This window comes from Schistocerca piceifrons, chromosome 5 (assembly GCF_021461385.2).
Source record: "Schistocerca piceifrons isolate TAMUIC-IGC-003096 chromosome 5, iqSchPice1.1, whole genome shotgun sequence".
In the NCBI taxonomy this organism is placed as follows: domain Eukaryota; kingdom Metazoa; phylum Arthropoda; class Insecta; order Orthoptera; family Acrididae; genus Schistocerca; species Schistocerca piceifrons.
The window spans coordinates 29,129,718-29,144,040 of NC_060142.1; the positions used below are offsets into that span (position 1 = coordinate 29,129,718).

Here is a 14,323-nt window from a genome sequence, read left to right on the forward strand (position 1 = left end):
TAAATAGCTTAAAAACCTTTTTTCCGTGTACGAAAAATTGTTTTCTATCAAAACTTCTCTCACGTTAATGGCTGTGTTCCATTACTTTCCTGCTTTCTTGTTTTAATGTTGGCCACCACCAGGTAGGCTGAAAAGAACGTGTTATGAAAGATAGATTTTTTGCTGTGATGAGGTAAACAGTAGCCTAAGGAGCTAGACGCGCGTGTCGAGGTGGGCCCACTGGTTCTTGGAGGTCACGCCAGTAGGTGTCTAGCTGCCCGCTTATCTGCAGGTGCGTGCGGCGAGCTGCGGCTGCGCGACTGTGTGGCTTCGTGAAGGCGACTTCGCTGACCTCAGCTGGGTTCCTGAGTTTTTCGTGAGTTTTCCGCTTACCGGTGAGTGAGATGGCTGCAAACGCTTGTAGGAACTCTACGGTGCCGTGCACTTCTGACAGGAACGCGCAGACGCCAACAGGATTCGGAATCTTCACTTGGATACGGGGTGTTTTGTATGTAACAGGAACAAGTGTCAATAACCATCGAAATTTTTATAAAAATTGTATTAGTTAAAGAGTCATGAGCTGTATGAAGGTGCTTTATTCGCAACTACCGTTTTCACGTCAGTGTAGACACATCTTCAGGCTGCCGGCCGGAGTGGCCGAGCCGTTCTAGGCGCTTCAGTCTGTAACCGCGTGACCGCTACGGTGTGTGATGTCCTTAGGTTAGTTAGGTTTAAGTAGTTCTAAGTTCTAGGGGACTGATGACCTCACATGTTAAGTCTCATGGTGCTCAGAGCCATATCAACATCTTCAGGCTTATCTGTCAAGAATACAAGTCACCATGTGAAATTTGTGAAATGGTTGAAACACAGACTCAACAAAAGACAATGACAATTACTCACAATAGTTATATTTCCGTAATAGAGATGGGGTATTACGGAGCTCCAGCTTTTCTGAGGTTATCGTCCTTAAGAGTCAAATCCAATGGCAGGTCGTCATAATAGAATTGAGTACATCCAGAAACGCTTGTCAAAATGTACAAAGCATGAATGTTGGATGAGTCAGGCCTAGAAAATGTCAGGAAAAACTAACTATTTTTATGGGACGCTACTGTGGACATAATGTGGGTAAATATTAATTAACGTCTAGGGAAAGAACTGTTCGTAAATGGGAAATATCATTAAAAAAGCAATACTCTAGTATGGAACCAAAACGTCGAGAATGTAAGATATCTGAAAAATAGTTTCCCGGGTAACACCCTGTAAGATATATTATAAGCTCAGATAGGCACCAGCTATAAAACGTAAACGTCCCACGTAATGTTCGTACTTCCACCGTATTGCTAATGTGCCGAAGTGCTGTAAGTGGTCCACCGGTAGGTGCAAGGCCACGGTGCCTAAGAGGAAAACAAATTAAAGACACGAACACCTGCAAGGAAGAAATCATAACTAGGAAAATAACCGATGGCTGCGAACGGCATTACATAACTTAAGGAAATCCGTAATTTATTGTCGGTATAAAGTAGAAAACAGAACCTAATACGCTTTACATCAGTACCTCAATGTTATAAGGAGTAGTATTTGAGTATTATTTATTCGCTAAAACAGCGTGAAAGTCATCTTTGTAGCTACCGGCGACAATTCCGGTAGTCAAAATTCTATGGGACATTGTAGTGTTTCGATTCTGTCTGGTTATTAAAATTGAACCTAGGGCTCTCTTAATGCCTTCATCGTATGTATTTCTTCAAAAGGATTTAAAAAATTTAGTTTTTTTTCCATAAACATAATATGCAAATTCTTTTCAATACTGGAAATAGAGTGACCCGTTTCTTTTAGACAAACTAAGATAGCTATTTTGGGACTGGCGAGATTTAGGTGTTCTTCAAATGGCATATTAAAATTGCGCCCAGTCTGACCTGTATATTACTCAGGGCACTCATTGCAGACAATTGCAAAAACCCAAGGGCCCTTATATTTATTTTATTGGGTATTTTCACTATGCCTGTATCAACTACCAACATTCCTTGGAATAAAGCATGCTGGACGGATACTTTCCTTCTTAATTGTTATAAGTTTTATGACAATTTAAATGGGATTGAGTGTCTCTGAACTGTGGTTGCCATCATCCGAAAGTTGTTTGTTTTGTATTTGCCACGAGACGAATAAGTAGACATGCAGTTATTCCTCAACCGCCATTCGTGTTTTCTCAAGCTGGCAAATCATCCTATCTGTGAACGACTAGTGACGGAAAACGTTCAAATGCGAAAATTCAAGCGTGCTGACGGCAGCATTACTGTGAAACACTCAGAATACGGATTTTAAACTGTGCAGATTTTCAAAATACCTTTCGAACATCCTAACCAGGAAACAGATAATGCTTTACGTTAAAACAGGTAACTTCTCAGCGCAACAAATGAACGCTGGCCCTGTGCCTGTACTGCTATCACACCGACAGTGGTGTTCGGTCCATTCGAATTGACTTACGCGGGCATATTCCGTCTCACTTGTTCATTGGTCGATGCACAATGACGTGACGTAAGTCATGGGGTAGGCATACCCACATACACAGATGGAGATAGTATCGGGTACACAAGGGCAGTGCACTGGCGGAGATGTCATTTGTAGCCAGGTGATTAATACCTAAAGGTTTACGACCTAATTGTGGCCGCACGGCAGTGATTAACAGACAACGGAATGGTGCTTACTGCTAGACCCATGGGACATTCCATTTTGGAAATCGTTACGAAATTCAATATTCTGAGATCCACAGTGTCCAGAGAGTGCCGAGAATAAGAGAGTACAAGCGTTGTGTCTCACCACAGACAACGTAGTGTCCAACGACCGAGAGCGACGGCGTTTGCGTAGAGCTGTCAGTGCTAACAGACAAGCAACAATGCGTGAAATAGCCGCAGAAATCAGAGTAGGAAATCTACCGACGTGTCCGTGAGGGCAGGACGGCGAAATGGCGTACATGAACTATGGCGGCAGACGACCGACGCGAGTGCCTGCGGCGTCTTTCCTGGACTCGTGGCCATATGGGTTGGAACTTAGACGACTAGAAAACGCTGGCCATGTCAGATGAGTCCCGACTTCAGTTAATACGAGCTGATGGTGGGTTTCGAGTGTGGCGCAGACCCTACGATGCGATGCACCCAAGATTTCAACAAGGCACTGTGCAAGGGTGGTGATAGCTCCATAAATGTGTCAGCTGTGTTTACATGGAACAGACTGGATCCTCTGGTCGAACTGAACCGATCGTTAATTATAAATAGTTATGTCCGGCTATCTGGAGCCCATTTTCACCCATTCATAGACTGCATGTTCTCAAACAACGATGCAGTTTTTATGTGCGACAATACGTTGAGTACCGGGATACAGATATTCGCGATTTGTTTGAAAAATATTCTAGACAACTTGAGCGTATGATTTGGCCACCCAGATCGCCCGAAATGAATCCCATCGAACATTTATGGCAAATAATCGAGGGATCAGTTCTGACACAAAATCCTGCACCGGCAACACTTTCGCAATTATGAGCAGCTATAGAGGCAGCATGGCTCATTATTTCTGCAGGGAACTTCCAATCACTTGTTGAGTCCATGCAATGTCGAGTTGCTACCTTACACCGGACAAAAGGAGATGCGGCACGATGTTAGGAGCTACCCCAGGACCTTTGTCACCTCAACGTAGGGTCGTGGATATCATATAAGGGACAAGCGCGGACAAGCGGAATTTGTAACTCTGTGGAGCACCTTCGGTATGATGGCCCCAATACAGAGTGGCGACCTGTGCAACTGTCGAGTGAAAGTTCCATTGTCGGCCGAACTGCGTCACAACCTCTGTTGAGCGAGAGAGTTCAAGGAACTTTGGCACTTTTGCGAATCATCACATGTTCAACAGGTAGAGGTGGAGGTTGTCGAACAAGCGCAGCCTGATGAAGTTGAAAATCCAAATTCAGTATATCCGATCAAGAAGCAATGTAAACTCGGTTGCCGTCTAAGGTTATCGATACCAAAAATGAAGAGCAAAATTAGCAACTGTAAGGACGCTTCTGATACCGGGGACTGCAGTTACGAGAGTGACCAGGGGGAGTCTCAGCAGTCTCCGCTCGTAAACCAACGAACGAAGAACGCAGCGCGGACACAGGGAGCAACAAATCTTGCAGAAAGCTCCACGTGAAAAACCAGTTACATCGGAATAGGATGAAAACGAGGACCGCGCTTCAGTTCTGCCGCAGGGTTCGCGGCGGCACTCGCATAGCGAAGGTCACGAGCAAAACAAAACACGACAGGCTGCTGCAAGATCCGGAACGGTGCGCACGAGATATACGGCCCCTGCAACGAATGGTAGTCGGCTTGCCCGCCACACTTCGTTTACGCTCGGCTCTACGCAAGGCCCCACGAGAAATGACGTAATGGAAAATGTGCCCACTTAAGGTCGTAACCTTGTCGTGTGCTATCGAGAGCATGCATACATCTAAATGTGCGGTCGAGAATTATTAAATTCGTCTGAAACAGTTACTCGCTCACTGCCGGAGGTCACTGCCAGCAATGGTAGCCCAGCAGTGTTACGCGCTGCGAGGTACGCGCCACGGCCAGCGTTTCTCGTAGGGTCCGAAATATGAAAGCTCACTGCCAACGGCCTGGGCGAAACAGTGGAGAGGTAAGAGAGTGCAGGAGTGGACGTTGAACTTCCATCTTACTAAGTCATCCTGTTTTACATATGCGCTCTTAGTGCATCGGTATGATTTCGTTGTTACGACTCTCAGCATAATTAAAAGTGAATGTCCCGCTCAACTATTGTTAAATGAGTTGTAAGCCCTTTTACAAGATGTGTGCACCGCTAAAATCGTGTACCTACCAGGTTTAAAAACTCTTTTAAATCTCGACCAAGAATCCAAGTGCGGGACCGCAATCCGCAAAGGCAGTCAACCAAAAGTTAGATTTTGAAAAATGTCTCCGGGTTCCTGAAATGACGTGTCGTAGCCTTTACTGCGGAAGCCGTGCAGTTTCTTAATGTTTAGATTCCGTCACGAAGAGACAATAGACGAGCTCGTAACCAGTTTTCTAACGTGTGATCACCACTGCAAGGCCGCATCGTCGTCGTAGTACTGGAAGGCGAGTTTAATTAATGGTTACACACGAGTAGATTTCCGCCTCCGGCCAGGACTACAGGCCAGTAGAGCGGGTATCTCTGACGGATCTGACACTAACGTGCAGACCCCGCCAATCGGATTTAGTCTCCCCAATCTGCCGGCAGGCATAGTCCGTTCGAGATTTTGCTATTTATCTGCGGACCATGGACCCGTGCATACTCGACAGACCAGAGAGTACGGGTTGACGGTTTACAGGGGCCGCGACTGTGGCTCAAAGCAGGTAGGTTTTATAAGAATTTTGCTGTTTGTAGTACATTTTAGCAGTTTGAAAGTAGTGTACATCTTCGAGAGAAAGCATGAACGATGCTAGGAGCAATTTGTGGCAGTCGCCGACTGTTTGGGCCTTTGTGAAGTACAGTAATTAGTAATACCTGTAACACATAACACAGTTATGTAATCACATCAGGTAACGAATATATTAGAAGAAACATTTTATTGCTGCTTGCTACAGTGTTGGTTTATCCAACTCATCCCCACCCCCCACCGTCCCACCCCCTTCACCTCTTTCAAGACTCTTTGAAGAGATCCACACTTTTCTGAGATTATTTCTGAAATTATTTACGGTATTTTAAAACCTTCTTGGTTTTTTTAGCAAAATGCTCATTTTTGTCACCAAATGCGTTTCGTTTCACTAAAATGAAGCATCATCATGGTCAGTAAGGAATGGTATTTACAATCTGGCTTGCCTTCTGCATCTAAAAATAGTTCGCAACGAAATATGTAGATATTACTTCAGATATGTTATGTCTGACTTTCGTTCACGCTGTCGGCTTGTATGTTTTTGAGGTATTCCCCTGTTTTGTACTCTTGTTAGTGTTTATAACTCTTTGGTCTACAGTTGGTACACCGTCTATAAATGTTTCAACCATTTCCATTGCACGCCCTATTTCTTATATTCTTCTTTGTGAAATGATCATCTGTCAGTTTTCACAAACAACGTATTTCACGGAAGAGTTATATAGGTTTCTCGATGTGGCCATTGGTCCACCGTCTTTACTATTACTTGTAGCAACTAAAATTTGCATTCAGCTAAAAACCACATATTCATCAGTGACAAATTTCAAGTATCACCTACATTTTCCTGGTTGGCATATTAAAACTTGCTTCTTTTGGAGAAACAGAACTGAGTTAAGACAATGCCATCTCGCTGACATCCTAATGTAGTTGCAGCTGCAATGGAATACTGAAACAGTGGTTTATCAATTGAAGTACTAAGGACAAATCAGGTCAAAGCTTATGAGAAAGCGAATTCTCGGTATAAGTACAGAAGTATCCGTTAGGTTGGTGTGGCGAAATTTAGCGTTGACTGATTATGGGACTGAACGACTGGCACGAATGACTTTGCTGTCAGCACCACATCACCTACAGCGCCTCTCTTGAGGACTGGAAAACGGTGGCCTGGTCAGGTGAGTCCAGGTCAAAGTTGGTAAGAGCAAATGGTAGTGTTCGAACGTGACGCACACCCCAAGAAGCCATGGACCAAGTTGTCGCTGTGCAAGCTGGCGGTGGCTGTATAATGCTGTGGTCCGTGTTTACATGAAACGGACTGCGTCTTCTGGTTCAAATGATCTGATCATTGTCGAGCGAATGATTTGGCCAACCAGATTGCTCGACGGAATCCCATCGAACGTTTATGGCGCATGGTTGAGACGTCAGCTGGTGTAGAAAAGCCTGCATCGGCAACACTTCCGCTGTTGTAGAAGGCTGTAAAAGCGGCATAGCTCAATAGTTCTACAGGGGTCTTCGAACGACTTGTTGAGTCCAAGCCACACCGAGCTGCTATACTTCGCCGGGCAAAAGGAGGTCCGACACGATACTGGGGGAGGGGGGGGGGGGGGGGGGTACGCCATGATTTTGTCACTTCAGTGTGTTTTACGGATACTTTAACGCGGCAGTTCTTTTTTCTTATGGAGATGCTTCCATCTATGGTTAAGTAACATACAGGTAGAGGTAAGGCCAGACCTACCACGTTCACGACCATGCCAATATCAGCAAACTATTGTGCGGCAGGTGTTATCAAATGATTTGAATACTCCGCTTTGCTTTCTGTTACGCGTAGCTCGTGGTTGCTCCTCATATTTTGACATTAGTGAATAGACCAATCCCAGTCCAACACAGGGTTCGAGTTTGATTCCTACGACACCAGGATGGTTCGACTCTGCTGACAATGCGTCAGCTCTATTTTTGCTGAAACGACAAACACTGTTGTAGGCTCCCAGTCCTCCGAGAGGGAGTAGGGTTAATTCTTCTCCATCGTTCCTCTCCATTTTGTCAGCCGAATATCTCGTTTGTATACACTGGTGTTGCCCTCTGATGTTGTTTGCTTGATGAGTCACTAAGGGAAATAGCCTTTGTGATGTTCTCGACTCAAAATGCCCTTTGCAATCAATTCCCTTAGCAGCGTTCGCTTGAAAATTGGTTCAGACGGACCAGCATTCACTGAAAAGTACCAATACCTATTTGCTTTGAAACAGATTCTTATTGACAGGGCGTGATAATTGTGTCTGGTCGCTGTTGGTTAGTATCTTTTTACAAACCACAGTACTTACATCGTCAAACATGAATATCTGTGGTGATGTAGGCTGAAGCAATGAATTAACATTTGCATCACCACCACTAACTGCTGCGGCAAACTGGTACTGTGGCTACGAGGTCTGCATGGATTACCCTAGGGCGCCTCCTTTCCCAATACAAATTCCAATTCAATCTTCACCCTGTTGCTGTTCCCCTTGTGAGGTGTGAATTAGAATTTGTATTGGTGAGGGAGAGGCAGCACGGTAATTCGTGCAGCTGTGGTAGCCACAGTACCAGTGCTGCAGCAGTCAGTACTTATGCCTAATAATCAGAAGTCATGTGCTTTACTGGGTTACGTGTGCAAGGAGGAAAGAAAGGAATAGATTTTCCTACCTGTCACTGAGTGGAAATCGAAAATTTTGCTGAAGATTTATCCGTACGTGAAGTACACACACTGTTCCGGTACGAGTAGCACTCACGCACCGTATGTAAACACTTCATACATACCCGTACTAGAGAACCCCGGAGATTTTTGCCTGTTTAGAAGCTGATACTGGCAAGATATCGGACCCAAGGGCTATAAGATTTTGAAGAATGTTTTAATTTCAGTTATACAATTGTTACATAAAGTAATTCACGAGGCAAACGACCATTATTAAAATAATCGTAGTTCTGAATTTAGTCTGAATGGGTCGGAATGGTAAAAGTCAAACAAACTAGTTTGTGAATATTTGTTTCACATACAACTTGAAACGCCTTATCTACGTGCATCAATCACTCCTGGGTATCTGATGATTAATAAATACCCCGACGCTTCATACGAGCAATAAAGTCACTTCTTGCCTCATGTTTAACTTTTATCATTACGACCCAGGTTGCTTTAATTTCAGATTTAGCGTCGGATAGTAATGACAAAAGAAAAACTTTTTCGTGTTGTATAATTACGAATTAACAATTTTGGAATTTTTCTCTTTACACGTAATGTTAAACTTTACTTCTTGCCAAATTTCATGATTGTAAACGAAAGGGAAGTACCCTGCAGGTTGTGATGAGTGAGTTTGTGAGGACCAAATTATTTGACTTAAATGGCTGTGTATTTTGATTACACTACAGACCTTTGTATTTGATATAAATGGCCATATCGTTGGGTGGTATTGACTTAGAAGTTTTCATTTATTGCGTCACCAATCGCCTATAGACTACTGTATGAGGTGTGATTGGAAAGTTTTAATAATGGACCCGCTACTGCTTACTGGTATGGCGGTCAGGTACACGGTGGGTGGGGAGTGAGCCATTGCCCCGTCCCTGAACGCTCCCTGACAGGAAACTGCGTCTCTTTTATTCAGTTCATTGTGACAGCAGGTTGAGTGCGGGTCTGTCAGGGCTTATTGCCTGATTGTGTCTGCTTGAAAATGGACGTAAAAACGGAGCAACGAGTTTGTTTGAAATTTTGTTTTAAAACCGGGAAATCAGCTTCTGGGACTTAGGAACTATTAAAAACAGCTTTTAGAGATGATTGTACGAGGGATATTTGGAAAGTAAGGAACGATCCGTCGCAAAATGGAAAATATCATGAAAATCTGATGAAGCTTTGCACAGATTCCTTGGGCACTACGTCTAGTACGTCCGTCTACCGCACTATGTCGCTCTTTTCAGTTCTGAGCTCACAGTGATAACGTAAAGATGACTAAAAATTAGCGTCCCCGCCAAGTATGAGGGCCTGGTGAAAGATTTCGGCTGAAGCTATGCAATCCACATAACACAACTGTCATGCGGTTCGTTCCACACGACAATCCTCGGCCGCACTCAGCAGGGGTAATGAAGATGCTCCTGCGGCGTTTTCGGTGGGAAGTGTTTGATCACCCACAACACACCCAGTAATTAGCTACCCCTGTGGTTCATCTCCGTTCAAATGAATCGCTGGCTATGAAGACAATATTTTGACACAGACAACGAGCTGCTGTCCAGAGTAGAAAGTTGTCGAAAAGCACTGGCGGCTGTCTTCTATATGAGGTAATTCAAAAGTTGGTAAAACGCTACGACAGATGCCTAAGTCTGAGCGGCGACTGTGTAGGGAGGTAGCTGGAAGGTGTAGTTAACCGTTGTAAATAAAAGAGTTTTGATTTTCACTGTGACTTCCATTTTGCGACCTATAGTTCCTTAGTTTCTGAATAGCCCTCGTATGAACCAGTCAAATGTTTTTGTCTGGTTTAACAGATTCAAAAATAGCCGCGAATCATTTGAAGATGAACCACGGTCCGGCCGTCCATCCACCTCAAAGATGAATGAAACTGTTGTGAAAATTCGCGACTTAGTGCGCTCAAATCATAGACTTACAATTAGAGATATGGTTGATGAACTTAATTTAATTTTCAATGCAGTTCAGTCAATTTTAACTCAAGATTTGAACGTGCGTCGAGTGTCCGCAAAATGCATTCCAAAAGTGTTTTCAAGTGACCAGAGACAATACCGACTTGAAGTGTGCCAAAAACTGATTAATCGGACTAAAAATGACGCAGATTTGTTAAATAGGGTAATTACAGGGGACGAATCATGGGTATATGGGTATGGTCCTGAAACCAAAGTGCAGTCTTCGCAGTGGAAGTCTCCAGGTTCACCAAGACGGAAGAAAGCACAGCAAAGTCGGTGGAAGGTGAAGACCATGTTGGTGATTTTTTTCGATTCTACCGTCTATTGTGCTGCATCGATTTACCACTGGAGGGCATAAAATTAACTAGGAACACAACAAATGTGTCCTTGAGCGTTTGAGCGAAAGGTGCGGAAAAAAAGACCTGCATTGTGGAAAGACAGATGTTGGGTGGTGCACCATGACAATGCTCCGGCTCATCGTGCCTTCTCCATTGTTGAATTTTTGACCAAATTCAAAATTCCTGTGCTTCTACAACCGCCATATTCCCCTAATTTGGCCCCTGCAGACTTCTCCCTGTTTCCTACACTGAAATTTTCACTGAAAGGGAAGCTATTTGACTCGATTGAAGACATCCAGGCAAATACAGAGAGCGTCGTCAACATATTTCAGGAAAAAAAATCCAGAAATGTTTCCAAAAGTGGGAACACTTTTGGATTCGGTGTTTTCAGTCAGAATGGGACTATTTTGAAGGAGATGCATCACAGTAGCATGTTAGCGCTACCATTGTACCATTACAAGCCCATTCTTAAGACTTTCCAGGCACACATCGTATGTGACATAAATTTAAACTTGATACGTATACCCGCTCCTGAGACGAAGGGCTTTTAACAGTCTGACGGACAAACAGACAAAGATTTCTGTATTACAGAAATTGAATTTGGGGGGGGGGGGGGAGGAGAAGGGCAAAGAAGGGAAGGGGCTACTGATGGGATTCGAACCCATTATCTCCTAATTACTAAGCAGTTGCTTTCGCCACTGTGCCATCTGGATATAGTGTTTCTTGTAGCTGCACGGACTATCGCAACGCTCATCTCGGCCGTTCGCCCTCCCACCTCGCGCCACCTATCCACAGTTCCTGTCCATGCTCGACATGCCTGCTAGTTTGGAATTCTCGCAGGAGATCGGACGTAATTGCGCATCTGTGCTATGGCGATGACGAATACACGCTTCCAATGTACATTCACCGCAATGTCGCTAAACACGATAGAGACGAATCAATTGTATGAATGCGTAGTGTCTGTTTACGGACATGTCCGAAAGAAACGACACGACGCATCGAGGCAAATGAATTATATGAATGCCTGATGTCTGTTTTGTTAGGTATGTGCGAATGAACAGACGTCACGCATTCACATATTTGATTGGCCTCAACGGGCAACAAATCCACCTTCTTGAGTGCAGATGCACAAATACATTACTGGCCATTAAAATTGCTGCACCAAGAAGAAATGCAGACGATAAACGCTTATTCATTAGACAGATATATTATACTAGAACTGACTTGTGATTAAATATTCACGCAATTTGGGTGCAAACATCCTGAGAAGTCTGTACCCAGAACAAACACCTCTGGCTTTATTAACCGCCTTGATGCACTAAAGCTATGAGTCAAACAGAGCTTGGATGGCTTGTACAGGTACAGCTGCCCATCAAGCTTCAACACGATACCACAGCTCATCAAGACTAGTGACTGGTGTATTGTGACGAAACAGTTGCTAGGCCACTATTGACCAGACGTTTTCAATTGGTGAGAGATCTGGAGAATGTGCTGGCCAGGGCAGCAGTCGTACATTTTCTGTATCCAGAAAGGCCCGTATAGGACCTTCAACATACGGTCGTGCATTATCCTGTTGAAATGTAGGGTTTCGCAGGGATTGAATGAAGGGTAGAACCGCCGGCCGGAGTGACCGAGCGGTTCTAGGCACTACAGTCTGGAACCGCGCGACCGCTACGGTCGCAGGTTCGAATCCTGCCTCGGGCATGGATGTGTGCGATGTGCTTAGGTTGGTTAGGTTTAATTGGTTCTAAGTTCTAGGGGACTGATGACCTCAGAAGTTAAGTCCCATAGTGCTCAGAGCCATTTTTGAAGGGTAGAGCCACGGGTCGTAACACATCTGACATGTAACCTCCACTGTTCAAAGTGCCGTCAATGCGAACAAGAGGTGACCGAGACATATAACCAATGCCACCCCATACCATCCCGCCGAGTGATACGCCAGTATGGCGATGACGAATACACGCTTCAAATGTACGTTCACCGCAATGTCGCCAAACACGGATGCGACCATCATGATGCTGTAAACATAACCTGGATTCATCCGAAAAAATGAAGTTTTGCCATTCGTGCACCCAGGATCGTCGTTGAGTACTCCATCGCAAGCGCTCCTGCCTGTGATGCAGCGTCAAGGGTAACCGCAGCCATAGTCTGCGAGCTCATAGTCCATGCTGCTGCAAACGTCATCGAACTGTTCGTACAGATGGTTGTTGTCTTGCAAACGTCCCCATCTGTTGACTCAGGGATCGAGACGTGGCTGCACGATCCCATACAGCCATGCGGATAAGATGCCTGTCATCTCGACTGCTAGTGATACGAGGCCGTTGGGATCCAGCACGGCGTTGCGTATTACCCTCCTGAACCCACGGATTCCATATTCTGCTAACAACTCATTGGATCTCGACCAACGCGAGCAGCAATGTCGCGATACGATAAACCGCAATCGCCATAGGCTACAATCCGACCTTTATCAAAATCTGAAACGTGATGGTACGCATTCCTCCTCCTTACACGAGGCATCACAACAACGTTTCACCAGGCAACGCCGGTCAGCTGCTGTTTGTGTATGAGGAGTCGGTTGGAAACTTTCCTCATGTCTGCACGTTGTAGATGTCGCCAGCGGCGCCAACTTTGTGTGAATGCTCTGAAAAGCTAATCATTTGCATGTCACAGCATCTTCTTTCAGTCTGTGATATTTCGCGTCTGTAGCACGTCATCTTCGTGGTGTAACAGTTTTATTGGCCAGTAGGGAACCTCCAACCTCCTGCGGGAATCCAATAATAGCGGCCGTCGAGGAAATGGACCGGGACCTCAGGTAGGTGTCACTAGTGCTATAGATCTTTGTATGTGACATTAATTTGAACCTGATACACCTACCTGAACCTGAGGAAAAGGGTTTTTATCAGTCGGACAGACAGGCAAAATATCTCTTTTACGTAAATTAAAAGCTGAGAAAAGAAAGGAAAGGGGCTATTGATGTCAGCTGCATCGGTACTTAACGTGGAATCAGCGGCGACGAGCGAAAATATGTGCCAGACTGCGATTCGAACCTACGATCTCCTAATTACTAAGCAGTTGTGTTAGCCTTTTAACCACTGCGCAAGACGGACACGGCGGTTATCTCAATTACACGGACTATCTCGGAACCATCATTCCCGTCTAATGTCACCTATCTGCAGTCCCTGTCTATGTCCTCCAGGCCCACTACTTAGAAATTCGCACATGAAGTCGGACGTAGTTGTGGACCGAACTCAAGGCGGTGGATTTATTGTCCATCGACGCGAATAAGTTTTATGAATGCGTGTTATCTGTTCTTGTAGACATGTCCAAATGAACACACACGACGCTTTCATATAAGTGATGCGCCTCGATGGGCAATGAATCCACCTTCTTCAGTGCAGATGCTCAACTACGTCCGCCCTTCTGCGGAAACCTCAAAATAGCGGACAGGGCCGGCAGATGGGTGGTGCTTGGCGGGAATGTGGGTCGACCGAGAGGCTTGCTGACATAGTCCGTGCAGTCACAACAAACACCTGTCCGTGTGGCGTAGTGCTTAACGCAGCTGTCTAGAAAGCAGAAGACCTCAGGTTCGAATGCCGACCTGGCACACATTTTCACTCGTCGTCACTGACTCCACATCAAATCTCGATGCAGTTGACAGCAATAGTTCCTTCCCTTTCGTTTCCTTTCTCCTTCTTCCACCTTCAGGTTACACAATATGTATCACAGATGCGGATTCCGCGTGGTCTCTGTTCTTTCAGACATCTTCAAAAGAACAGGCACCAAGCATTTAGTTGAAGTAGTAAGGGTTCTGTTTTCACCGACTGAGATACGGAACCCTAAACACTGTTTCTTTTCGAATGAGCAAAGAAATAACAGGTCATATTGCACCGAAGCAGCAAATATCTTTGTCACGATAGGCGAAATTTGCACCTAAGGCCTGTACTTTTCATAATTGTGAGTATCGGCGGTT

At 44.9% G+C, this 14,323-nt stretch overlaps 1 protein-coding gene across 3 annotated transcripts in view; it reads left to right on the forward strand.

Annotated features, from left to right (window-relative positions):
- Window positions 1-245: 245 nt before the first annotated feature.
- The window catches only part of LOC124797909 (retinol-binding protein pinta-like), a 232,550-nt gene continuing 218,472 nt past the window's right edge, over window positions 246-14,323 (forward strand). For all 3 annotated transcript variants that reach the window (XM_047261030.1, XM_047261031.1, XM_047261032.1), the window contains exon 1: window positions 246-374. The gene's annotated coding sequence lies outside the window, so the exon portion shown is untranslated. The remainder of the gene's footprint in view (window positions 375-14,323) is intronic.